At 40.6% G+C, this 27,837-nt stretch overlaps 1 protein-coding gene across 2 annotated transcripts in view; it reads right to left on the bottom strand.

Moving 5' to 3' along the window:
* The window catches only part of rnf13 (ring finger protein 13), a 257,872-nt gene that overhangs the window by 216,860 nt on the left and 13,175 nt on the right, over nucleotides 1-27,837 (bottom strand). The window contains exon 2 of one of the 2 annotated variants that reach the window (XM_060834542.1): nucleotides 15,947-16,011. The exons of the other annotated variant lie outside the window; for it this stretch is intronic. The gene's annotated coding sequence lies outside the window, so the exon portion shown is untranslated. The remainder of the gene's footprint in view (nucleotides 1-15,946; nucleotides 16,012-27,837) is intronic. 2 annotated transcript variants of the gene reach the window in all.

Below are 27,837 nucleotides of genomic sequence, written 5' to 3'. Positions count from 1 at the left end.
GGCAGTCCCCGTCTATGTTTGAGAAGTTAAAATCCCCTATCATAACCACTCTAATTATTCTTACAGATAACTCAAATCTCCTTAAAAATGTGTTTGGAGAAATAGACTGCAGATGCTGGAGATCAGAGTTGAGTGTGGGGTGCTGGAAAAGCACAGTAGGCGAATCAAAGTTTCGGGCATAAGCCTTTCATCAGGAACGAGCAGGCTTATGCCCGAAACACCGATTCTCCTGCTTCTTGTTACAAATTTGTTTCTCAATTGCATGCTGAATATTAGGAAATCTATAATACAATCCGAATAAGGCGATCATCCCTTTATCAGTTCCACCCAAATAAATTCCCTGGATGTATTCCCAGGAATATCTTCCCAATAATGCCCACACATACCAGCAAGGCTATAGCACATTGAGTACCATTGCAAACACAAACATATGACATGCATGCATGAACACACAGTTGCAATCCAAATCTTATGAATAAAGACAGTGAGTAAAAACAGTAAAGAATTAATGAGTAAATGAAAAGGACGTAGACTTACACACAATAAGTTAAAGGCAACCTCAAAATCATCTCAATGGAGTTAAAACATTCAATCATTTCGGCTTGAATAGCAATATACACAAGTGTCAGATGTCACTCAGTAAACTACACAGCAATGCTGAGATTCATTTTCAGAAGCTTCATCCGGAGGCTCACTGAATGTGTTACCCAAAATGGTGACAAAACATCTGAAAATGAACCTTCCAGCTCAGTGAGCAAACCTACATCCGGAACCTCAACCTGAGCTACAAAATCTTCAAAACTCGCTCGCAATGCAGAGAATCCCGAACACCACAAATATGCTGAATTTTTCTCATTAATCAAGAGGATCTTTTAAATCTGATTCTAAAGTTAAACGTGGGCAGTTTAGGGAAAATAAAGCTACAAAACTCCTCACAGACAGCGTTAGGGAACTAGAGCTGGAGTTGGAGTTGGATGAACTGAGGATTATTCGAGAGGCTGATAGATAGAAGCTGCAGGGACAAAGTTACGCCAGAGAACAGAGGTAGCTGGGTAACAGTTACAGGTGGGAAGGGGAAGGCAGCAGGCAGTGCAGGAATCCCCTGTGGTCGTTCCCCTCAACAATAAGTATACCACTTTGGATACTGTTTGGGGGAGTGGGGGGGGGGGGGGTAGAAACGGCCTGGCAGAGGTAAGTTGCAGTGACCGGGTCTCTGGCACGAGGTCCGGTTCTGAAGCCCAGAGGGGAAAGGGGGAGAGGAGGAGAGCGCTAGTTTTGGAGACTCTATAGTTAGAGGGACAGACAGGCGGTTGTGTGGACATGGGCGAGACTCTCGGATGGTTTGTTGCCTCCCGGGTGCCAGGGTCCGAGACATCTCGGACCGTGTCTTCAGAATCCTTAATGGGGGAGGGTGTGCAGCCAGAGGTCGTGGTCCACATTGGCACCAATGACATAGGTAGGAAGAGGGGTGGGGAGGGCATTCAGGAGCTCGGAGTTAGGCTGGAAGCTAAAAGCTAGGAAGGACAGAGTCGTCATCTCTGGGTTGTTGCCGGTGCCACATGACAGTGAGGCAAGGAATAGGGAGAGAGTGCAGTTGAACACGTGGCTGCAAGGATGGTGTAGGAGGGACGGCTTCAGGTATTTGGACAATTGGACTGCATTCTGGGGAAGGTGGGACCTGTACAAGCAGGACGGGTTGCACCTGAACCAGAAGGGCACCAATATCCTGGGAGGTAGGTTCACCTGCACTCTTTGGAGGGGTTTAAACTAATTTGGCGGGGGGAAATGGGATCCAAACTTGTAGTCCAGCAAGTAGATTAGTTGTTTTTCAGGATGCTCAAGAACGTAGGGAGGCTATGGAGAAGGCAGCACTGACAGGGAATGCTTACGGACACAGAGATGGGCTCAAGTATGTATACTTCAACGCAAGGAGTATCAGAAATAAGGTGGGTGAACTTAAGGCATGGATCGGTACTTGGGACTACGATGTTGTGGCCATCACGGAAACATGGATAGAAGAGGGACAGGAATGGTTGTTGGAGATTCCTGGTTACAGATGTTTCAGTAAGATTAGGGGGGGGGGGGGGTGTGGTAAAAAAAAAAGGAGCGGGGGGTGGCGTTGCTAATTAGAAATAATATAATGGCTGCAGAAAGGCAGTTCGAGGGGGATCTGCCTTTGGAGGCAGTATGGGCTGAAGTCAGAAATAGGAAAGCAGTCACCTTGTTGGGTTTACTATAGGCCCCCCAATAGCAGCAGAGATGTGGAGAAACAGATTGTGGAAAGGTGCAGAAGCCACAGGTTAGTCGTCTTGGGTGATTTCAACTTCCCAAATATTGAGCGGAAGCTCTTTAGATCAAATAGATTGGACGAGGCGGTGGTTGTGCATTGTGTCCAGGAAGCTTTTCTAACTCAGTATGTAGATTGTCCGACCGGAGGGGAGGCCATATTGGATTTGGTACTTGGTAAAGAACCGGGACAAGTGATGGGCTTGATAGTGGGTGAGCATTTTGGTGAGGGTGACCACAATTCTGTGACTTACACCTTGGTTCTGGAGAGAGATAGATGCGTGTAACAGGGCAGGCTTTACAATTGGGGAAGGGTAAATACGATACTGCAAGACAGGATCTGAGGAGCATAGGCTGTAAGGAAAGGATGCCGTTGAAATGTGGAACTTCAAGGAACAGACATGATGGGTCCTTGATATGTATGTACCTGTCAGACAGGAAAGAGATGGTCATGTGAGGGAACCTTGGTTGACGAGGGAGGTTGAATGTCTTGTAAGGAGGAAGGAGGCAGCATACATAAGGTTGAGGAAACAAGGTTCAGACAGAGTGTTGGAGGGATACAGGATAGCCAGGAGGGAGCTGAAGAAAGGGATTAGGAGAGCTAAGAGAGGGCATGAAAAATCTTTAGCGAGTAGGATCAAGGATAACCCCAAGGCCACTTATGCATATGTGAGAAAAAGAGAATGACGAGAACGAGGGTAGGTCCAATCAAGAACAGTAGTGGGAGACTTAGTACTGAGTTGGAAGAGATAGGAGAGGTCTTGAATGAGTACTTTTCTTCAGTATTTACAAATGAGAGGGACCGTATTGTTGAAGAGGAGAGTATGAAACGGACTTGTAAGCTAGAGGAGATACTTGTTAGGAAGGAAGATGCATTGGGCATTTTGAAAAACTTGAGGATAGACAAGTCCCCCGGGCCTTCCCTATGTGGGAAGCAAGAGAGGAAATCGCAGAACCGTTGGCAATGATCTTTTCGTCTTCACTGTCAATGGGGGTGGTGCCAGGGGACTAGAGAGTGGCAAATGTTGTGCCCCTGTTCAAATAAGGGAATACGGAAAACCCCGGGAATTACAGGCCAGTTAGACTAACTTTGGTGGTAAGCAAAGTAATGGAAAGGATACTGAGGGAAAGGATTTATGAGTATCTGGAAAGACACTGCTTGATTAGGGACAGCCAGCACGTATTTGTGAGGAGTAGGTCCTGCCTTACAAGTCTTATTGAATTCTTTGAGTAGGTGACCAAGCATGTGGATGAGGGTAGAGCAGTGGATGTAGTGTACATGGATTTTAGTCAGGCATTTGATAAGTTTCCCCATGGTAGGCTTATGAGGAAAGTCAGGAGGCATGGGATAGTGGGACATTTGGCCAACTGGATAGAGAACTGGCTAACTGGTCGAAGTCAGACAGTGGTGGTAGATGGTAAATATTCAGCCTGGAGCCTAGTTACAAGTGGAGTTTCACAGGGATCAGTTCTGGGTCCTCTGCTGTTTGTAATTTTTATTATTGACTTGGAAGAGGGAGTCGAAGGGTGGGTCAGTAAATTTGCAGATGATACGAAGATTGGAGGAGTTGTGGATAGTAAGGAGGGCTGTTGTCGGCTGCAAAAGGGACTTAGATATGATGCAGAGCTAGGCTGACGAGTGGCAGATGGAGTTCAACCCTGTCAAGTGTGAGGTCATCCATTTTGGAAGGACAAATAAGAATGCGGAATACAGGGTTAATGGTAGAGTTCTTAGAAAGGTGGAGGAGAAGAGGGATCTTGGGGTCTATGTTCATAGCTCTTTGAAAGTTGCCACTCAGGTGGATAGAGCTTGTAAGAAGGCCTATGGTGTATTAGCGTTCATTAGCAGAGGGATTGAATTCAAGAGTCGTGAGGTGATGTTGCAGCTGTGTAGGAACTTGGTAAGGCCACATTTGGAGTACTGTGCGCAGTTCTGGTCACCTCATTTTAGGAAAGATGTGGAAGCTTTGGAGAAGGTGCAGAGGAGATTTACCAGGATGTTGCCTGGAATGGAAAATAGGTCGTACGAGGATAGGTTGAGTGCTAGGCCTTTTCTCATTGGAACGGCAAAGGATGAGGGGTGACTGGATAGAGGTTTAAAAGATGATCAGGGGAATAGAGTAGACAGTCAGAGATGTTTTCCCCGGGTACAACAGAGTGTTACAAGGGGATATAAATTCAAGGTGAAGGGTGGAAGGTATGGGGGGGGGGGGGGGGGGGGGGGAGGAGAGAGAAGAGATTGTCAGGAGTAGGTTCTTTACCCAGAGAGTGGTGGGGGCATGGAATGCGCTGCCTGTGGGAGTGGCAGAGTCAGAACCATTGGTGACCTTTAAGTGGCAATTGGATAGGTACATGGATAGATGCTTTAGCTAGGACAAATGTTCGGCACAACATCATGGGCCAAAGGGCCTGTTCTGTGCTGTATTGTTCTATGTTCTAAAAGAAACCCGCAAAACATGACAGTCTCAAATATTTTCTGACTTGACTATAGTATGGACTATATATTGTATCTAATTCATAATCACAACTCTTAATTCCTTGGTAATTAGATAGCTGAAAGCCACGCACAGCTGTATACTTTAGACCCTACTGCAGCAAACATGATACAACGTATACCAGCTTCATCCTGTGGAAGTCCAGTGATCACGAGAAGGGAAAGAGGAGATTGTGACAGACCATTATAGCAAAAGTATCTACAAGATCAATTAAGCAAAGCAACAATTTAAGTGAATAGAACAATCATGGTTCTTAAACATCCATTCAGTTACATTACATTCACATTTAAGATTCGATGTCACCATATCCAAAAGTAATTTTGAAAATGTTTACTCTTCACAAAATTAAAGAACCTATGCTTTAACAATAATAAGTTAGTCAGTCAACACAAATTCAATTTCTGCACACAAATTTCTCCTCACTCCAGAGGTTCTTTTGAACTTAGGCGTAAAAGCAGCTTGGTGAGTGATTCAATCCTGAATCCAACCACTTGTTGAGAATTAATAATGCCCTTAAAGTATGAAATGTGTTAACAGGTATCTCACATACAATTTTACATTGTTGTTACTTTAATTTGCTGGAAGTAGAATGAAGAGCACACTTGGAATACAAGGCTGCCAATATTCACATTTACTAAGTGGTTTGCCCAATCAATACAAGCATTTACTGAAGGTTTAGTTGCCCAAGTAGAAAAGGTATGTTACACCCACACATACAAAGAGCCAAGGTGTACACAAGCAACAAAACCAACAATATTGTACAATTAAATAGGATGTAACAATCCCAAAGATTACAGCTCTCAAAATTATTGCCATGGGCAAAATAACTACCAGATGAAATGTGCCTTGAGAATCTTCATATTAGTATAATTATTCTAATGTGTGATGCCAGGGTGGCTGAATCAGAGTCAGCCAATTATCCCTGCAGAAAATTCCTATTCATTAAAAGGATTACTTGGAAGCCAGTCCTGAACAATGTGCTTCCCTGATTTTCTTTGTCTGAACATTGACAGGCCTATGGCCATAACAGAGTTAACTGGTTGACTCACGTGCTGAACCAGTTCAGTTCCGGCTTCCAATGCAGATTAGTCTAATACTCTTAATTGAACACTGCTAACTAATATGTACAGTTGATATGAAGGAGAACCATTAACTTTACTGAGCTACATGGTCATGTGGCTCCATGTTACCACCAGATTATGAGATCAAACTCATGTGACATTATACCTTCGCTGGAAGTAGTGTTAAGAAGATGTGGTGTACTTACCTTTAAGAGTTAAACACTAGCAGAACCACCAGACAGCACCAAATGTCCCAAACAAGATATAATGTAACATTTGGGTCAAACAACTAGATTAGCTGGTTGCCTGGAGATGAAATAAATTTGAATTAAGCCAGTTTAAATTATACCTCAAAATACTAAACTCCAAGTTTGAATTTAACATATTGGCAATTTTAAAAGCCAATGACAGAATCCGGTGCTTGGGGATATAAGACTGGGAAAATTTGAACAATTGGGAGGAGAACTGCCAACCCACCAGCATGTGCAGACTGCCCCAAAAAAAAAGCTCTCTTAAAAAAGGTACCTTCAACAATCAGTAACCTGCGATACAGAAATCATAAGAAAATACGACAAAGGAAAATAACAAGAAGATTTGACATCTGGCTGGTTTTGAAAATTTGTATTTTGGTAAATCTTTAATCAGGGCTTTACAGACTGGTATTGTAGAAGGGAAAGTAACAGATAGGTTTGAGGAAGGAGTTGTAAATAGTTGTTAGTTAATTATTGTTATACTTTAAGAAATGAAGTTGTTAATTATTACTTTAAATAGTTCTTGGCCCCTCAAATTTTCAGAGATTACTGCGCAGGATAAATCTTTCCTGTGTTGCTGGCTTAAATTAAAGGAGGGTTTACCCCATAATGTAATAATAGTAATGCAGTGTCTCACTGGCATATCAAAACAGTCCTAACCCCTTAAGCTATACCTAGAAATCTTAGAGTGAGATGTTAAAGGGTTAATGTCTTCTGCTGACATGTAAGAAATAGAATGTCCGGAGATTTGGGGGGAGGGGGGGGAATAGTGGTGTTGTGTCTTGCAGTTAAGATGTGACTATCTAACCATACTCTGCACACACCATTTGGCACAACAACCTAATCACTTTATATTGTATTTGGGTGGTATGTGACTACGGGCATGTGGCAGCAGATTGCGTCTTGCATGCATGACTGACTGATGTAAAACTCTCTATATAGGAAGGACAGATCCCTAGATCAGAGCGCTTCATTGCAATACTTGTGAAACATGTCCGAAGAGTGTTAAAGGGTTCCTCCAAAATCTTGCATTCGCTTACTAAATTTCAGCTGTTCACAGAAGTTGGTGTTTTGCAGTTGCATCAAGTGTGTAAGAATCTCAAGAAAAAGAACCTACCAAGAATAAATAAAACCACGTAAAAATAACAAGTAAATCGTCAAATGGGATTTCAGATTCACACCAATTGCAAATCAACTGATAAGAGCCATCTTATCCAAGTATTCATGTTTTTGCATTTAGATAATTTTACATCTTAATTGCAAAATCAATCTAAATCCCACAGACTGCTAGCATGCCAGAAAAATCAGAAGAATGACAGCAGCTTATTCACATGCATCATTAACGTTGTTAGCAATAAGTGGGCCTTGAGAACAATACCATCTTAGTTATACTTTCTTACAGAATCTCAGGAAGGCTCCGAGAAAAATTGAACAGCTAAATTATGTCACTTCTTAAATCGCATTTTTGAATATTGCATTGTAAGTGTGAACTATTGAATAGGTCAAGACATTCAACCAATCAAGTCAATATAGGCACTTTTTTCCACTTTTGGGGGTTATTTACAACAATCTGATTGGGACGACATGGTGGTTCGGTGGTTAGCACTGCTGGTTCACAGCACCAGGGACCAACATTTGATTCCACCCTCGGGTGACTGTGTGGAATTTGCACATACTCCAGTGTCTGTGCAGGTTTCTTCTGGAAGCTCCAGTTTCCTCCCATAGTCCAAGGATATACAGGTTAGTTGGATTTGAGAAAGCTTATAGCCTTACATGTGATACAGGATATGCAGGCAAGTGCTTGACCACTGCGGGGGGGGGCAATTTGTTCAGAAGAATTAAGGATATCTGTTCTTAATGTCAAAGGAACGTTTAAATAAGGTGATAACATTTGCTCACTTGTGGAATGTGTGGCAGCACTTCCATTGATCCAGAGGGCTGGAAGCTGTGCATATTTTCACAAATGAATGTTAGATAACAGAATTTGTTTTTTTTTAAGACTCTTAACAAAACTCATACTCAATAGGAAAAGAACTTGTAATTTACTAAACTGAGTGGAATAATGCATGTAATAAAACAATCCTGATACATTTCCATGTATACCACACAGAGCAGATTTGAATTTATGAAGCTCAGCTCCCTAAACTGGACTGCTCTGGAATGTGAATGTGAATGTCTCATTACCCTTACAAGCTAGGAAAACACAAAGGCCTAAATTGAGATATTAAGGAAGTTGAAAGAGAGGGAGAGACAGGACGGAAACTGGTAGAAAATTCAACTCTGGTCTGATTTGAGGTACACTTGCTTGTCATGGATTCAATGTGTCTTGCTCCCTAGAGCAAGATCTGTATTTTGGGAATTTAAGATGATTTTTTTAAAAAACCATGTTATAGGACAATGGTACTGGGCATGTTAGCTGAGTGAGGTTACCTCATGACCTTTCCTACATGGTTTAGACTAGTCTCTCCGTTTGATGTACTGTTACAAGGGAAGCTTATCTAGCCAAGGCAGTTGGCCTGGCTTGATCAGGGTTTCCGACTTTGATGTGCATGCAGCTTAATTAGTCAAGTTGCTCAGACCAGTCAATTAGTTTCGCTTCCTCTACAAACTTTTGCCATTTTGTTGCCTTGGATTAAGGACATGTGGTGTTTTTGTAATCACAGTATAAATTTCTGCATAAAGACAGCTTGTTTGGGAGTAACCTGAGAGAGCGCTGCTACTCTGGTTTTAAACCTTAGCTCAAGCCTGGCTTGTAGGTGTCTATGTTACATTAATGCCATTGATAAACAAAGGTGATAATTTAAACTAAACTGCAAGAGCTTTATATTTTAGTTCATCACAGAATACGATCTATAGGACAACCCAAGAGAGGCTTACAGGTAGAGTCCATTAGGGATTCCCTGTGCAGTCGCAAATAGGTACTTTAACAGATTAGCTATGCTAAATTGCCCATATAGTGTTCAGAGATGTGCACACTTAGTGGGTTGGTCATGGGAAATACAGGGTTACAGGGATGAGGTGGTCTGGGTGGGATCCTCTTTGTTTCTATAGCACATTTACTTATTCCAAATATATATTTTCTTACAGAACAACCACAATGCAGATTCATTCGTTCCCAATTGAGGAGGAAGGTCAAGTCCAGAGCCACATGTAATACATGTTCGAGAAATATGGTCATCAGCTTGGTCACATGAGAATTAGTCACCCAGAACACAAGCTAAAGAAAAACCTCTTAAAAACTTCAAAAATCAGTTATACATTATCTTAAAAAAAGTAAAATAGTTCCGTCCTTTATTTGGATAAATTCTTTTTTAAAACTTGACACTAATTACAAATGAAAACACAATCAACTGGACTGTACTGAAGAATGAAAATGATAACACGGTTTGGAAATTAAGAAATTAAGCAGATCCTGATGATTCACTTCCAGATATGCAATGCCAGAATACTACTATAGATTCCTGAACTTCTTATAGTTCACCCATCTGGATCCTAAGCTTGAATAAGTATTTATTCTTTAAATTGAATCATACACAAAACTTACACAGTTGGGAACAGCATGTACCAACTGTACTTTCGACATGAAGTTCATGCTTATTTAAAAAGAGAGGAAGTTCTAGGTCAGAGGTGTGAAATAATCTTCTGTTCAAAGTATTTTCACAAACTAGAAATTTCTTAATGTTTTGAATTCCAAAATGTTCATCTCCAAATTTGTACTTCAGCCACCTCAAGGCAAGGGGTCCTTCCAAACTAGCCTTCCTTGCATCCCCTAATCACAAAAGAATCAGAATGGCTAGAGTGTGGAAACAGGCCATTCAGTTTACTAACTGTACTTTTTAATGCTCTCACATTCTGGATTCTGGGTAATCCAAGATGGAAGACGGGAAAAATTGCTGGCTGTAAGAGCTGCTCCTTTTTTTTGAGGTATTTTAGGTGTTGGAGGTGATTTCCTCAAATTCCAGAAGCAGCAATTACTGTTTTAGGTGCTGCTGCATTGTTTTGGAACTTTGTAAAAAAAACTTCAAAACAACAGCAGTTTTAAAAGGGAGAAGAGCAGACAAAGGAAGCATATGGTGAGAACAGTGCGAGGGGGGAGGGGGGGAGGGGGGAGGGGGGAAGAGAGAAAGAGAGACACTGCCTTTGCTGTTTGAATTCATGTATCGCTGGACATCGGAGTGCATCTGGGAAAATTAACAAACACTGAAATTCATAAGTAATCTCAGAGAAACTGTTGGGCGAAGTTCACAACACAGAATCAGATAAATTAATTGCTGTTTTATGTCTGTCCAAGAGAAAGGCTGCAGTAGTGAGTATAGTGGATTCTTTCTTGTTTGTGTGTTTTTGGAGAGAAGTCTCTTGATTCAAGTTTAAATACGAGCCATAGCTGTTAATTTAACCTGGGGCAGTATTTGTAGAGGAATAAGACTGTTATTTTCTGGGTCTGTAGATTGAGAAGGAGCAAAAATGGCCTTTGCAGTGGTACGTACTACTTGTCAGATGTGGGAGTTTAGGTTTACTGCAGATTATATCTGCCATAAATGCTGTTGGATGCAAATCTTATCAGATCGAGTGGATCGGTCGGAGAGACATACAGAAGCAATGAGGAATTTGCAAGAGCAACAGTATGTGATGGATGGCAGTTATAGGAAGGGGAGAAAAGTCTCAGATACAGTCATATAGATGGGTTAACTCCAGGAAGGTTAAGAAAGGGAGGCAGCTAGTGCAGGAGTCTTTTGTGGATATAGCCATTTCAAACAGGTATGCTGTTTTGGAAAATGTAGGGGGTGATGGATTCTCAGGGAAACGTAGCACAAACAGCCAAGTTTCTGGTATTGAGACCGGCTCTAATGCAACGAGGGGTACATCGGCTTCTAAGAGATCGATTGTCTTAGGGGATGCTGTAGTCAGAGGTGCAGACAGACGTTTGTGGCCAGAGAAAAAGCAGAATGGCGTGTTGTTTCCCTGGTGCCTGATCAAGGTGGTCTCAGAGAGGGTGTAGAATGTTCTCACGCGGGAGAAGGGCCAGCAGGAGGTCATTGTCCACATTGGAACCAAAGACATTGGAAAGGAAAAGGTTGAGATTCTGAAGGGAGATGACAGTGTTAGGCAGAAATTTAAAAAGGAGGTCCTCAAGGGTAGTAATATCTGGATTACTCCCAGTGCTACAAGCTAGTGAGGGCAGGAATAGGAGAACAGAGCAGATGAATGCATGGCTGAGGAGCTGGTGCATGGGAGAAGGATTCACATTTTTGGATCATTGGAATCTCTTTTGGGGTAGAGGTGACCTGTACAAGAAGAAAGGATTGCACCTAAATTGGAAGGGGACTAATATACTGGCAGGGAAATTTGCTAGAACTGCTTGGGAGGATTTAAACTAGGAAGGTGGGGGTGGGACCCAGGGAGATAGTGAGGAAAGAGATCGATTTGAGACAGGTACAGCTGAGAACAGAAGTGAGTCAAACAAACAGTCAGGGTAGGCAGGGACAAGGTAGGACGAATAAATTAAACTGCATTTATTTCAATGCAAGGGGCCTAAGAGGGAAGGCAGGTCATGGTTAGGAACATGGGACTGGGATATCATAGCAATTACAGAAACATGGCTCAGGGATGCGCAGGACTGGCAGCTTAACGTTCCAAGATACAAATGCTACATGAAGGATAGAAAGGGAGGCGAGAGGAGGGGGGAGTGGCATTTTTGATAAGGGATAGCATTACAGCTGTGCTGAGGGAAGATATTCCCAGAAATACATCCAGGGAAGTTATTTGGGTGGAACTGAGAAATAAGAAAGGGATGATCACCTTTTTGAGATAAGAATCCAGAGAAAGTATATTCCTGTCAGGGTGAAAGGGAAGGCTGGTGGTATAGGGAATGCTGGATGACTAAAGAAATTGAGGGTTTGGTTAAGAAAAAGAAGGGAGCACAGAAGGTAGAGACAGGATAGATTGAGTGAATCCTTAGAAGAGTATAAAGAAAGTAGGAGTATACTTGAGGGAAATCAGGAGGGCAAAACGGGGACATGAGATAGCTTTGGCAAATAGGATTAAGGAGAATCCAAAGGGTTTTTAACCCATATATTAAGGACAAAAGGGTAACTAGGGAGAGAATAGGGCCCCGCAAAAGATCAGCAAGGCGGCCTTTGTGTGAAGCCACAGAAAATGGGGGAGATACTAAAAGAATATTTTGCATCAGTATTTACTGTGGAAAAGGATATGGAAGATATAGACTGTAGGGAAATAGATGGTGACAACTTGCAACATGTCCAGATTACAGAGGAGGAAGTGCTGGATGTCTGGAAATGGTTAATGGTGGATAAATCCTCAGGACCTGATCAGGTTACCTCAGATTACAACAGGATCTGGACCAGATGGGTCAATGGATTGAGTTGGGATATCTGGTCAGCATGGACAGGTTGGACCAAAGGGTCTGTTTCCATATTGTACATCTCGATGACTCTATGAAGCACTTACAGACCCTCCAAAGAGAGTCTCGAACCCAGATCCATTCCCCTAGCCCATTTCCCCTGACTAATGCACCTAACCTACGCATCCCTGAACAGAGCAATTTTGCATGGCCAATTCTTCTAACCTGCACATCTTTGGACTGTGGGAGAAAACCAGAGCACCTAGAGAAAACCCACGCATACACAGGGAAAGCATGCAAACTCCACACAGACAGGTGCCCGAGGCGGAAATCAAACCCAGGTCCTTGGTTTGCCAACCTCCAGTCTTCTGGCACCTTACTTGTGACTATTGATGATACAAATATCTCAGCAAGAGGCCCAGCAATCACTTCTCTAGCTTCCCACAAAGTTCTCGGGTCCCTGGTGTTGAGGCGCAGCGGTGCTAACCACTGAGCCACTGTGCCACCCTTATTTGTGTCATCTTTCAGGCAGGACTCAAAGCCCTTGCTTCCACACTTGAGAATACTCTCGCTCAACCTTTACTCCAGCCCTTGACAAATAGATTAGTCATATTCCAATGAATCCTTTGATGAGGAAGAAGAAACCTGACTACTGCTCAAACCCCTGATCACATTCTAGACTGATTATCTCCAAGGTTACTTCAGCTAAAGGTGGTCAAGTTTTGAAGGAACTCTCCATGACCACTTGATCTCCCCCACATTGCTGCTTACTTCTCACCAGAGTCAACACAGACCTCGTTTCCACCGCAGCAAGGAAGATATCAAGGACTTGATGGAATTTATCCTGGATTGCTGAACAACGTGGGACCAAATGGAAATGACTTGTTGATTTCTTTATTAACAGCCATGTAATGGCCACAGTTCCGTAAATCCGAAGAGGGTCAAGCATCAACTTTTGTTAAGAAAACATGTGGCAACCTCAAGACAGACCATAAGGTGAAGGAACAGCAGTGGACCATTGGCCAATCCTACCATTCAATGAGGTCATGACTGATATGATAATCCTGAACCCCACTTTCTTGCCTTTTACCCATATACCTTAATTCCTTTACTGATTAAAATATCTCAACCTTGAACACATTTAACAAACCAACCTCAACACATCTTTGGTAAAGAATTCCACAAATTCAGAATAATATCCCTCATTGGCCTTACAAGGCAATTCCCTACTCAGATCTGGTCCTAGAGTTGCCCACAAGGGAAAACAACCATTTTATATCTATCCTGTCAAGGCTCCCAAGGTTCTTGTATGTTGCAATAAGACCTTTTCACATTCTAAACACAGTAAAGCCCAATCTGCTCAATTTCTCCACATAAGAAAACACTTCCATACCCAGGATCAATCTAACGAACCCTTTGTGGTCTGCCTCTGTTGCCAATATATCTTTACTCATACAAGGAGACCGAAACTGTTCACGATTTGGAGATGCCGGTGTTGGACTGGGGAGTACAAAGTTAAAAATCACACAACACCAGGTTATAGTCGAACAGGTTTAATTGGAAGCACACTAGCTTTCAGAGCGACGCTCCTTCATCACCTGAAGGAGCGTAGCTCCAAAAGCTAGTGTGCTTCCAATTAAACCTGTTGTTCTATAACCTGGCGTTATGTGATTTGAAACTGCTCACAATATATTAAGTGTGGTCTTCCTAGTGCTTTGGATAGTTTCAGCAGGACCTCCCTAATTTTATATGCCATTCTCTTTGAAGAGAAGGCCCACAGTTCATTTGTTTTCCCTACTACCTGCTCAATTTAAGTGTTGGGCCTATGCTCAGTGCATTTCTTTATAAAACCAGATCAGAGACCAAAAATCTATTGAGACATACAAGGGCAGATTTATCATTGCTGCAGATAGCTTGAACAGGAACATTTTCCAGTTTGTTTACCCACTTGGAAAGAATGAATATACAAGGAGTAATTTGAGAAGTACGATAATAGACAATGGGGGACAGTGAGGAAAGCAGCATCAGTACTAAAGTGACCCATCACAATGTTCGTAAACATTAGGTCAATGAACTGATTAGCTTTTGATGGATGCTGAGCATGTAAGAGAAGTCTGGAGAAGGTTGCAGGCAAAGGAGGAGGAGGATCTACAGTGATGTTGAATTATAGCTGGAATAAATAAGAGCAGAAGGTGGATAATTTCAAGGCAAGATACATTAGTACCTAGCTCATGGATTTTGGTGAGAATATGGGAAAGGCAGAAGGAAACTGCAAAAGAACAAGTTGCATCAGACTGTGATTATCCTTAAAAATCGCCACATCAATGAGGTAGTATAAAGATGTTTAAAAAGCCTTTAAGATGTTAATGGAATTTGGCCAAGTCAATCACATAGCCATTGTCTTTGCCTGAAGCCTTCAAGTTTGAGGACGTAAATAAGTTGCAACCAAGGAAAAGCACAGAAAAGGGGGAAAAAAAAAAGGAAATTGGTGAGGCATGAGCATCAAACAGGAAACAAGAGGAATGCACTATCAAAAGGGTAAAAAGCCAAAAGGGCAGTAATGAGGGTATTTCTAAATGAGCAGACATCCAAAGACTAACTTCATAACTTCAGTCCCTGAATGTAATAGCTTATTTTGACTAAGTAACAAACTTCTGTTTCCTGTCATGGGACACGGCTTTTAATTCACAAAAATGCAACTGTCTCGCAATTACACAAGACTAGGTACAGAGGAACCTCAATTATCCAAAGGACACAGCTGGGGAGTATTTCGTTCAGTTAACTGAATGCTGGTAATCAAAGTTCCTCCATTTTTAAAAAAGCAACACAAGGGGTCATACTATCCAAGCTCATTCTCTATAATTATATTCAGATCAAAGTTTAAAATAACTTATTTTAGAATTTCAAAAATAATTTATAATAATTGAAATTGTCCTTTTCATCTATATAACAGAATGCTAGAAAACTCAGATCTGGCAGCATTTGTGGAAAGAGAAACAAATTCATGCTTTGAGTACAGCATGACACATCTTCAAAAAGCTTTTAATCCCTCAGCTCTCAAATGCCCAGGTTGGATTTAGAGTTCACACTGAGTTAACATTCAGGCACTGGCATCCTTAGCAGTAAATGCCAGCTTAACATCTCATCACAGTATACACACAAGCCAAGAATGAGCAAAGCATGGGTTTAATATCATTTGCTTGATAAAACTACTGACACATATTTGCTGTTTGGCTTTTTTACAATTCAAACTCTTCAAGGGACCAAGAAAAAGTGGAACACGGATACAGAAAATCATTTTTTTTTAAAAAGTTAAGACTAGGTGATGCATTAATAAAGGATCAATGACCAATGAAATATTGATTCAGTTCTGAGGTGTCTCCAAGAGGCAGACCAATGATCCACAACACCTGGAACTGGGTTAGACTGCCCAGATGCTCTTCACAAGCAATTCTAACAACACGAGAAGAAAAAGAAATCTATAAGCCAAACCTGGACAAAAACAAGAATGTGTAAGAACTGCGGATGCTGGAAAGCCTCAGCAGGTCTGGCAGCATCTGTGGAGAGAAATCAGAGTTAATACTTCTACAGTACCTTCAGTTCTGAAGGGTCACTGGACTCAGAAAGCTAACTCAGATTTCTCTTCACAGAAATTGCTAGAGCTACTGAAGTTCTCCAGCAACTTCTGCTTTGTTGTCCTCAAAATTGGGTTGGATTTAATATCTGAAAACATTATAACTATGCTCCCTTAGGAGTTGATTTTAAAAACAGATTGATAGGGTGCCTATTTTTAAAACCTTCAGCACAATGAGGTTAACAAGCGCAGCTACTAACCAATTCCAGATTTGTTTTTGTGACTTAACAGGACATGGAATGCCAAAAAAATGCTCTTTTGTGCTGAGCAAAAACAGTTGATTTTTAACATGTGGGGTTATTGATAATAGCATTTTTAGATTTCCTTGAAAAATACAACATATTTGCCCAAATAAAATCACCCCCAATGAGCCAATACCAAAGTACAATGATGACAACTATAGAAACAAGCTGACATGAAATGTTAAGTCTCTCAGATTTCCTTCCCCTTTACAGTGCATTAACTCATGCTACAGTACAGAAACCATGAACAGCCCTGTGGTACCACACACAAGCATCGATTCATAAACCTTAATAAGATCGGATAGGCTTGCAGAAGAAATCACAAATAATGGAAGAGATAGAGAGAGAGAGAGAGAGAGAGAGAGAGAGAGAGATATATAGATAGAGAGAGAGAGAGAGAGAGAGAGAGAGAGAGGGAGGGAGATAGAGAGAGAGAGAGAGAGAGATATAGAGAGAGAGATATAGAGAGAGAGATATAGAGAGAGAGATATAGAGAGAGAGAGAGAGAGAGATATAGAGAGAGAGAGATATAGAGAGAGAGAGATATAGAGAGAGAGAGAGAGAGAGATATAGAGAGAGAGAGAGAGAGAGAGAGAGAGATATAGAGAGAGAGAGAGAGAGAGAGAGATATAGAGAGAGAGAGAGAGAGAGATATAGAGAGAGAGAGAGAGAGAGAGAGAGAGAGAGAGAGATATAGAGAGAGAGATAGAGAGAGAGATAGAGATAGAGATAGAGATAGAGAGAGAGATATCTATAATCTATATCTATATCTCACCTTTAATAACCACAAGTCATCTCAAAGCAGTTTACAGCTAATGAATTATATCTTAATCATAATAACGGCTAACATCAATGTGACAGCTTGATAATCTTTGAGACAAAGAAATATAAAGTTGCCACAGATGCCAGAAATATGAAAAACCCAGAACGCTGGAGAAACACACAACTGGCAGCGACTATAGAGGAAGGAAGTGTAAATGTTGAGTATAGTATATGACTCTTCAGAGCAAAATAACGTGGAAGTGGTCAATTAAGCAGAGCAGTCCTTATAGGTGGGCGATGCAAGAAATCACCTGTAGCTTTGTGGTCAAGTATGAGCAAACAATTGAAACATTTAGCAAGAAAATTACCATTTGGAAAACTAGACTGGGCACTGGTTTTTCAGAAATATTCACGCTACCAAATCTTTCAACGCCAACACAACATTTGAGATGGTATGCAAAAAAGGAGAATTATTCCTCATCTTGCAATGCTGGTAGAGTATCTCTTTTTGTTTTGAAAACTGGGTTTAGGATCCATTTTTAATGTTGTATAGAAAAAAAATGGCAAACTAAGTTGATGGAGTGGTCCAATGCTCACTCTCTGAAAGCACATTTAGGGTCATCTTCCCAACAGCACATTCTCCTATGGTAAAGCAGACTAACTACATTAATTTACAAATGTCATTGTCCAATATCACGCCAAAAGAAAGACCAATCCCAAAATGAGAATGTTACTCATCTGTTTATCAGGAAATATTCACTTTCTCAAAATCACTTTACATGCAGCACTTTCATACTGAATATTACATAGTATTATCTATCCTTGATTAATAAATCTACTCAACAGATCTCTTCAAATTCTAATGACCCCAGTTGAAGATACTGCACGACAAGTCAAATTCCAGAATGAAATACAAATGGACAAATTAGTTAATATGACAGTCTCAGACATATCCACACAAGCAGACTTTTCCTTCACAATGGAACTGAACGAAAAACAAGCTATATACATAGGAAACAGCAAAATCCAAAACACAGCAAATAAAGTTTCTATCAATTTCCTGACACTGTTACAAACACTAAGTCCAGAGAAATCATGCCCCTCTTAATTCTTTAGTGTTCTACTTGACTGAATTCTTAGTTTATTCACCTTGTACAGTGAGTGGACACAATTCATCAAGTCTTTTCCAAATCTGCCAACATTAACTTCTTCACAAGTCTGACAGTCTAAAACATCTGTTCTAATAAACTGCAAATTTTGAACTAAAACTCTTCGCTTGTAGTTTCATGATCGAAACCCTTCTGCTGAGAAGGCAGGTTCCCTGAACTGCCTGGAAAATTTCAAACAAGACTTGCTTCTGCATTCAACTCCAATCCTTCCTGGGTGAACTTTTTTTTTGTTTTTAAAAAGGCATGTTCTTCCTAGATTCTCTTGAACAGAAGCAAAGCTAACCACTTCAGTATTTACCATATCTGTTATGAAACCAACAATATAATCAGCTATTAACAATACAGGGATCTGTATCACCTACTCTAACAAATTCTATATTTAGTTACTGTTCCAGGAAGACACACTGACTTTTTTTTAAGAAAACCTTTCACAGATGGATCCAACACCTATTTTCCTCCATTCTGAAAAATTCTAAAAAACTAAATATAAAAGTTTATAACCTTGTGTTTGTGATGAAAGGTAAGAACTACTGTTCAATCCATCAAATACATAGTTATGTTTTCAATACACATACAGCTGCAAGACAATTGCAGAGGATTGTGCAAATTCATGTAGAATCAGAGTCACAGAGATATACAGCATGGAAACAGACCCTTCAGTCCAACTTGTCCATGCCGATCAGATATCCCAACCTAATCTAGTCCCACTTGTCAGCACCCAGCCCATATCTCTCCAAACCCTCCCTCTTCATATATCCATCTAGGTGCCTTTTAAATGTTGCAAATGTACCAGCCTCCACCACTCCCTCTGGCAACTCATTCTATTCACGCATCACCCTCTGCATGAAAAAGTATCTACCAGTACGAATTCACGGCTGCCTCAAAGTTTGAAAACATAGCCCGCATCCATAAATAATAAAAGCCTAGTCACACTGAAATGGCATGTTAAGATCATAAAGTGCAAAAGCATCAGGCCTTTCAGTCCATCGAGTCTGTACCACCATTCAATGTCACCAAAGCTGATCTGACAATCTTACCATCACAACAAGTCCACCACAAATGCCATCTACCAGCCCTACACATTCCTGGAATATATGGACAAGAACACCAATGTCAGGTTCCTCCTCTGACTATTGTTCCATCTTCAGCATTATAAATCCAACCAAAACTAAATCTCCAAACACAGACCTAAATTTCCGCTCTGCCCTTTGCAACTGGATTCTCAACTTCCTGCAGTCGATGGATGAGAGAGAACAGGCAATAGCACGCCGTCCAAGACAATCCTCAATAACAATACCCTGCAACGTTGTGATACTCAGCCCTTACGAGACTTCCTGCGCACTCATGACCGAGGCCAAATATCATCCTAGCTCCACCAAGTTTGCTGACAACGCCACCATTGCAGGCTGGATCTCAAATGCTTACGAGACGGAATACAGGAAAGAGGTAGAGTGCTTGGTGGCATGGTATAAAGATAACAATCTTTCCCCTGATGTCAGCAAAATGAAAGAGCTGGTCACTGATAAGGATGAGCCCATATCGACACCAATGGAATGGAAGTGGAGATGGTCAAAAGCATCAAGATCCTAAGAGTGACAATCACATCCTGGACCATTGCATCAACTTGGGTGGACAAGAAAGCACAATGACACTACTTCCCCAGGATGCGAAGGAAATTCAGCAGGTCCTTGAAGACCCATACCAACTTTTACATATGGTACCACAGAAAGCATTCTATCTGAATGCATCACAGCTTTATATGGCAACTGCTCTGCCCAGAATCATACCAAACTACAGGGTTGTGAATATAGCCCAGACCATTATGCAAGCTAACCTTCCATCCCATTGACTCAGTCTATACTTATCACTGCCTCAGAAAGGCAGCCAACATAATCAAAGATCTATCAATACGTAGTTACCATCTACAAAGCACAAGTCAGGAGTGAGATGGAATACTCTCCACTTGCCTGGATGAATGCAGCCCCAACAATCAAGGGGGTTGATACTTTCCAAGTCAAAGCAACCTGCTTGATTGGTGGTCAATGCTCCATGGCACTCTGTACTGTCAACAATATACACAACATGGTTCCTTCAATATTACACTCCCAACTTGTGACCTGTATCACCTAGAAGGCAGGCAGTAGATGCAGGGGAATACCACTGCCCAAAATTTCCCCTCCAATCCACACACTGTCCCAACTTGAAACTACGTCACATAGTTGCTTCACTTGCACTCTCTTCCTAATAGCACTGTATGTGTCACCATACCACAAGAACTGCAGTGATTCAAGGAAGCTGCTCACCACAATTTTCTCAAGCATAATAAAAATTGCTCTGGCTAGTGCTGACCATATCTCATGAATAAATGGAAAAAAATCTTATGGTCATATTTATTAATAGTAGATACCTCCATCTCATACCCAGAAATCTTTTGGAACATTTGTGATTTGAGGAAAGAATCTCTAGTTATCTACTACATATTTGCAAAATCAGATTATTCTTTCAGAGGAAACATTAGACTTTGCTCTAATTCTTTACTTTCTCACCAAAGGGTCTTAGTTTCTGCATCTCCCTGAAATGACATTGCCGAGATCAGTATTCTTTCACTTACAGCTTGTTTTTTTAAAAAAATCAATCCCCACTCCTCTTCCTGCTGTGGCACAGTTCCTTCAAGATCTATCAGCTTTTCCACCGTTATAATTTTCTAATTATTCTGCCATTAGTATTTTAAGAGCTTATGCTTTTTTTCCTTTTAATCAATCCGTTCAGAGAAGTTATTACATACCTCTGAAGTTCACAGGACTTGAACCCGGGTCTGATAGGTATACTACCCCTGCACCATAACAGGAACTATAAGAGCTTATTCTTAACCCATTGCATAAACAGCAAATATGTTGCATACAATATTTATCCTGCGAATTAATAGATTTGAATCACAAATGCTAATTAGCTCATGGCACTTACCCCTGTCAAATAATCAAATCTCCAAGTTTTCTTTATTTTTTGTTAAAATATAATGTTTTCACTTTATATTGAAATGTACTGACCTCCAGGAGTCCTTAAAAAGTGTAAGTGATTTAAAGTCAGGATCCCCAGTGATATTCTGGATTCAATCCAAAACAGATGATGCTCATTTAGGTGATTAAAAAAACCTGTCATACTGTGATTTTTTTTAACTCTTGTATGCAGTGGAGATTCAAAGTTTCGATATTTTGGCATTTGTGCACAATCCCAGTAAACTTTACAACAGTATAATTCTTGTAGTAACAAGGTAGAGTACAGCATTTTGAATCCTATCAACTAACCTACACTGAAAATAAGATTGAGCTTTTTTTAATAAAATGCATTTAAGATTTTCACAGGAATTAAATCCCAACTAAGTTATGAAAAGCCCTAAACTTCCATAAACCTTGATTAGTCAGTCAAACAGCTTATAACAGTTAGTATCACATTGCTGCACATTGTCTCAAAAGGGAGAGTAGCAGGTACTAGCTATAGGGGTGATACAAAACTGGAAAAGTTTCTATATCTCTTTCCAAAACAAATTTTTATGTTAACCAAAGAATGCAAGTGAGGAATAAAAGCAAACTGGTAATGATCAATTTGAAGAATTCATGAAGGTTATTTAAAATTACAAAGAGATCTTGGTGCTCAACCCAGCTCAATGGGTTGACGAGTGGTAGATAAGAGTTTAAATTGAATGAACGAGAGATATTACATTTTGTTAAGACAAACCACAGCAGGACTTATACAGTTAATGGTAGGGTCCTGAGAAGTACTGCCGAACAGGTAGACCTAGGGGTTCAGGTACATAATTCTTCGAAACTTGCGTCACAAGTAGACTATTATCAGTTGAGACTTTGAAGAATTTTCTGACAACAAATGTTTTTCTTATTCTTACATGGGATGTCCTTAAGTTTTTTTTATAAGAATACATTCATGGACTGTGGGTATTGCTGACTAGGCCAGGACTTATTACCTATCCCTAATCACCCAAGAGGCTAGTTAAGTCAACCACATTGCTGTGGGTCTGGTTTCACATACAGGCCAGACTAGGTAAAGATGACAGACTTCCTTCCTTAAAAGTGAACCAAATGGGTCTTTACAATAATTGACAGTGATTATAGGATTGCTATGAGGCCAGTTTTTATAAATCTGTCACAGAGATTCAAATCCATGTCCCTAGAACTTCAACTTCAAGTTCACAAATACTAGTTTAGTAACATTACTACCATGCCACTATCTCTATCGGGCCATTTCAAAGGGAGTCAAAAATCAATCAAGTATCTGTGGGTGCACAGTCATGTGCATGCTTAACCGGTTTGTCAGATTTCCTTTCCCAAAAAAGGACAATAGTGAACCAGATGAGTTTTCACAATACTCAAACAGCCATTAGAGACTTTAAATTCAGATTTTATTCAATTCAGATATCACCAACAACCATGATAGGATTCAAATTCATGCCCCAAGAATATTAGTCCAGGACACTAACATGTCACTGCTTCTCCATGAAGACACTATCAACATAGTGTATCTTCATTTCTAGCAGCAATCAGATTTAACAATTAAAAATTAAGAAAAATACAAGCAAAGATATCACACATCTCAAGGGCAGCTGTATAATTTGAACAGTGATGTGATCTTTAATCCTTCCAGACAGTGGAAACTTCAGATAAGAATAGCACGCGCAAGTAAATTGGAATATTGAAAATTTGGAGAAGATTTGTAGTTCAGGTTGTAAGTTTGCTCACTGAGCTGGTAGACTTGTTCTCAGATGTTTCATCACTGTGCTAGGTAACATCATCAGAGCCTCCAATGAAACGCTGGTGGTCTATGCCACTTGCTATTCATGTGTCTTAGTCTGTTGTGGTTGGTGATATCATTTCCAGTTCCTTTTCTGAGAGGTTGGTAAATGAGGTCCAAATTCATGTGTTTGTTAATGGAGTTCCGTTTGAATGCCTGGCCTGTAGGAATTCCTGTGCATGTCTTTGTTTAGCCTGTCCCAGGATGTTTGTATTGTCCCAGTCAAACTGGTGTCTCTCTTCGTCTATGTGTATGGATACTAGTAATAGTTGGTCATGTCTTTTGGTGGCTAGTTTCCTGCCTGTTTGCCACAGTCCTTACAGTGTATTTTGCATATGGACGTCTATTCCACTGGTTGTTGGTAAGAGGTCCTTTAAATTCATCAGGAGCTGTTTCAGTGAGGTGGTAGGTTTGTGGGCTACCACGATGCCTTGGGCCCAGAGTAGTCTAGTCATCATCTCAGATGTCTTTAATGTATCGCATGGTAGCTAGAGACTCTGGGCATGTTGTGTCTACTTGTTTAGGTCTGTTGTGCACAAATTAGCTGACTGCGCTCATCGAGTACCTGTTGTTCCTGAATGCATTGTACAGGTGTTTTCCTTTGGCTTTGCGTAGTACCTGTGTTGTGGCTCATTTAAATACCAGCTCAGCAAGCAAACTTACAACCTGGAATATTGAAATTACTTGACTATCGTTTTCTGTTTACTTGAGAAAAATTAGACATATTACACAGGACAAAAGTTTGGGAGTGTTGTGGAGATTTTGGGTATAGATTTAACCAAATTGAGGAGAGGGGGCAAGGAATATTTTGCACTTTAAGGCTAAATTGACTAACAACAGTAAGTCGCAGAAACAGATGTAAAATATCTGCACACAAACAGACATCTGCAAAGAAATAAGACATGCGATAGATGCCAACCATAAAGAAACCATCAATGGCTTCTCTATAAATAGAAAGTTGTTAGAGAATAAATCAAAATAACATCTTTTTGTGTCAGCCTGGAAGTCACATTAACAATAAAGATAATCCGCAGAAATAAATTAACTATATACTCCTATAAATGTCAATCCCACTGGCCTATGTATAGCTTTTCATATGTCTCATCTTAAAATGTACTCTAGCCTTTCAGGGAACAAAGCACAAAATTTTCAAAATCAATCAGACTTTTTCACTGGAATGTCAGAGGTTGAGATTTGGAAAATCATGAGGGGCATAGGTCAGGTGATTAGCATAGGTCTTTTCCCTAGGAAAGAGAAGTTCAAAACTAGAGCATTTTTTTTAAGGTGAGAGGAGAAAAACTTAAGAGGCACGTAAGCGACACCTTTTTCACAAAAACGGTGGTTCGTATGTATAATGAACTGCCAGAGGAAATGTAGATGCAAGTACAGTTACAACATTTAGAAAACATTTGGATAGTTACATAAATAGGAAAGGTTTGGAAGGACATGGACCAAATGCAGGCAATCGGGACTAGCTTAGCTTGGGGAAACTTGATCGGCATGGACAAGATGGATCAAAGATTCCACGCTGTACGAATTTATAACTTTATAAAACGTATTCCTGGATTCATGATTTGATTTCATTCACAAGCAACATTGACCAATTCATGTGAGTAAATAAATGCTGAAAGCATTTAAGTTCTGCTTTAATAATTAAAATAACCATCAGATTATCAATGGTAATTATGAGTTAGAGTCAGAGATTTTAAGAGATGCACAGCACAGATATAGACCCTTCTGTCCAACTCGCCCACGATGACCAGATATCCTAAGTTAATTTAGTCCCATTTGATAGTATGTCACCCATATCCCTCTAAACCTTCCTAATCATCTACCCATCCAGATGCCTTTTAAATGTTGCAATTGTACCAGCCTCCGCCACTCCATCTGGCAGTTCATTCCACACACACCTTCTGCATGAAAACATTGTTCCTTAGGTCCCTTTGAAACCTTTCCCCCTCTCACCTTAAACCTATGCCCACTAGTTTTGGACTCACCCATTCTGGGTAAAAGACCTTGGCTATTCACCCTATCCATGCTCATGATAGTATAAATTTCTATGCAGGTCACTACTCAGCCTCCAATGCACCAGGGAAAATAAACCCAGCCTATTCAGCCTCTCCCTATAGCTCAAACCCTCCAACCCTGGCAATATCCTTGTAAATCAGGAGTTGGGAGGTCATGTTACAGCTGTACAGGACATTGGTTAGGCCACTGTTGGAATATTGCGTGCAATTCTGGTCTCCTTCCTATTGGAAAGATGTTGTGAAACTTGAAAGGGTTCAGAAAAGATTTAGAGATGTTGCCAGGTTTGGAGGGTTTGAGCTATAGGGAGAGGCTGAATAGGCTGGAGCTGTTTTCCTTGGAGCAGAGGCTGAGAGGTGACTTTATAGAGTTTTATAAAATCCTGATGGCAATGGATAGGAAATAGACAAGGTCTTTCTCCTGGGGTGGGTGAGCCAGAACTAGGGGGCATAGGTTTAGGGTAGAGGGGAAAGATATAAAGGGGATCTGAGGGGCAACTTTTTCATGTAGAGGGTAGTGCATATATGGAATGAGTTGCCAGAGGAAATGGAGGCAGCTGGTACAGCTGCAACATTTAAAAGGCATCTAGATGGGTATATGGATAGGAACAGTTGAGGGATATGGGCCAAGTACTGGCAAACTGGACTTGATTAGGTTAGGTTAAGATATCTGGTCAGCATGGACGAGTTGGCCCAAAGAGTCTATTTCTGTGCTATGCATCTATGACTCTATGACAATAGACAAGGCTTCACTTATTTAAAATCTTTTAACTGTCAAACCAAATATCAACAAATTCAAGATGGTGAAAAACTGTCAAGATAAACTATAAAATTCTACATTAAACAGCTAGTACAACAGCTTCGCAGATTTACTACTCAATCCTCTTCAGAATGTATGGCACTAATTTCAGCCTAAAAGTCTTTCAAAGCTCTGAACTGCACAGATTGAATTTCAATTAATTTACTTGAATGATTTAGTCACTGATTCTCATTCAGCAGCAGCTCTCAACAAATCAATTCCACAAAGATGGCCTCACCACAATGGAGAGATTCTTCAGAACCTCCTCAGCTCTGCTCAGATAATCTTGGATGGTGTAGGTCCACACTGTGCACTGAATGGTGAAATTAGGTCAACCAGCTCCCTTGAAAAGTGACTAAACCAACGGCAGTACCCTTAGTTTTCTACATCTCTGCTGCCACATACAGCCCATGTGTTCTTTAGCCTGCCTGCATGGCATCACAGGAGCCTCAGCTGGGTCAAGACAAAAAAGGCCCAAACAAAACTAAACCATACACCAAAAAAAAAGTCAAACCTAGCTTGATAGACCAAAACTTTACTTTTGCAATTTGGTTATCATGGCAATCAAGGAGTATGTTTACACAAAGCTAATGTACTTCTAACAAAACAATGCAAGTTTCTTGTACAGAAGAAAAGATTCTTAAAATAACAGCAAAAAGCAACTTTTCCCCTACAATATTATGTAGATACTCAAACCCAGTGAACTATCTGTCCCATCTTCACTCATTATTTACTGAACTCTCAAATCATAAGCATTTTTCAGCATTCTTCTTTACAATCACCAATGTGGTTTGCTCAGTCTCACCCTGAGACACACAGGCACCAGACTAACAGTGACTTTTTGGATTTTAATTACTTAAAAGCTGCCAAAACAATCTCAATCCCTACAGTGCAGATGGAGGCCATGTGGCCCATCAAGTCTGCCACATGGCCTCTACCTGCACTGTAATCCTCCAATAAGCATCCAACCCAGGCCCCAATACCCTTACCCTACTCCCATAATCACAAATACAACCCTCAGCTTAAATTTGTTTTCTAGCTTTGTTGGCATGGAGATTGACAATAACTAGAATCGTCCTTCTTTCAGAAAGGATCTTTGCTTCTCAGCTCAACATGGTTCTGACCTCTTGTCTGCCCAACTCTGGTTCTAATTTTTTTAAAAATACATATTTCCTAATCAACCTGCTTGAGGATGTTATTCCACACCTCTGGAGCAGGTGGGACTTGAACCCAGGCCTCCTGGCTCAGAAGAAGCAACACTACAATTATACCACAAGACTCTCCTCTGACTGCAAATACTTGTGTGAAGAATAAACAGAAATTAACTCACTGGTTAGCTTGTTGGATAATTTAAATCACATGATTTTTGGGAAAAGTTGTCTTTAGCTTCTGTCATTGCCTAAGAGGTCAGACCTTCAAAGCACTAAATGCCAAAACCCCTTTACCTATACTTGAGAATCAAAATTTTCAAATATCAACAACATGTGACAGTTGTGATGTAGAGTTGTCATAATTGGTACGCTGAAATCATGGACATATATAGAGGAACAGTCATATGAACTGAGTATTCAGGGGACTGTACATCTGGAAGACATTGTGACAATTCATCAAGGGACTTAAACAAAAAAGGGCAAGAATATTGAGGCACTGGCTACCAGAAACCAATAAACAGGCAAGCAAGGTTCGATACAGAATACAAGCAATGTCTTGGCTAAAAGGTTTCTAGTTAACCTCTTGTTCTTCTATAGATGCTGTACTACAAGAGCTAAGAATTAGAATAAACTCAAACTCAAAAACAAACCCTTTTCCTACAATGTGAAAATTACTCAATGCCAGTTTTAATTTTAGTTGAAGGGTTTCATCCTTTTCCCTGAGGCTACACCAGATCATCCAGTGTACTAAAGATATTGTTTTTCATCTGCCTGTTGCCGTATATTGTGTGTGTTTACT

Source organism: Hemiscyllium ocellatum, chromosome 13 (assembly GCF_020745735.1).
Source record: "Hemiscyllium ocellatum isolate sHemOce1 chromosome 13, sHemOce1.pat.X.cur, whole genome shotgun sequence".
Taxonomy (NCBI): Eukaryota; Metazoa; Chordata; class Chondrichthyes; order Orectolobiformes; family Hemiscylliidae; genus Hemiscyllium; species Hemiscyllium ocellatum.
Note: the sequence above shows the minus strand (reverse complement) of the source record. Positions and strands in the feature narration are given on the sequence as shown.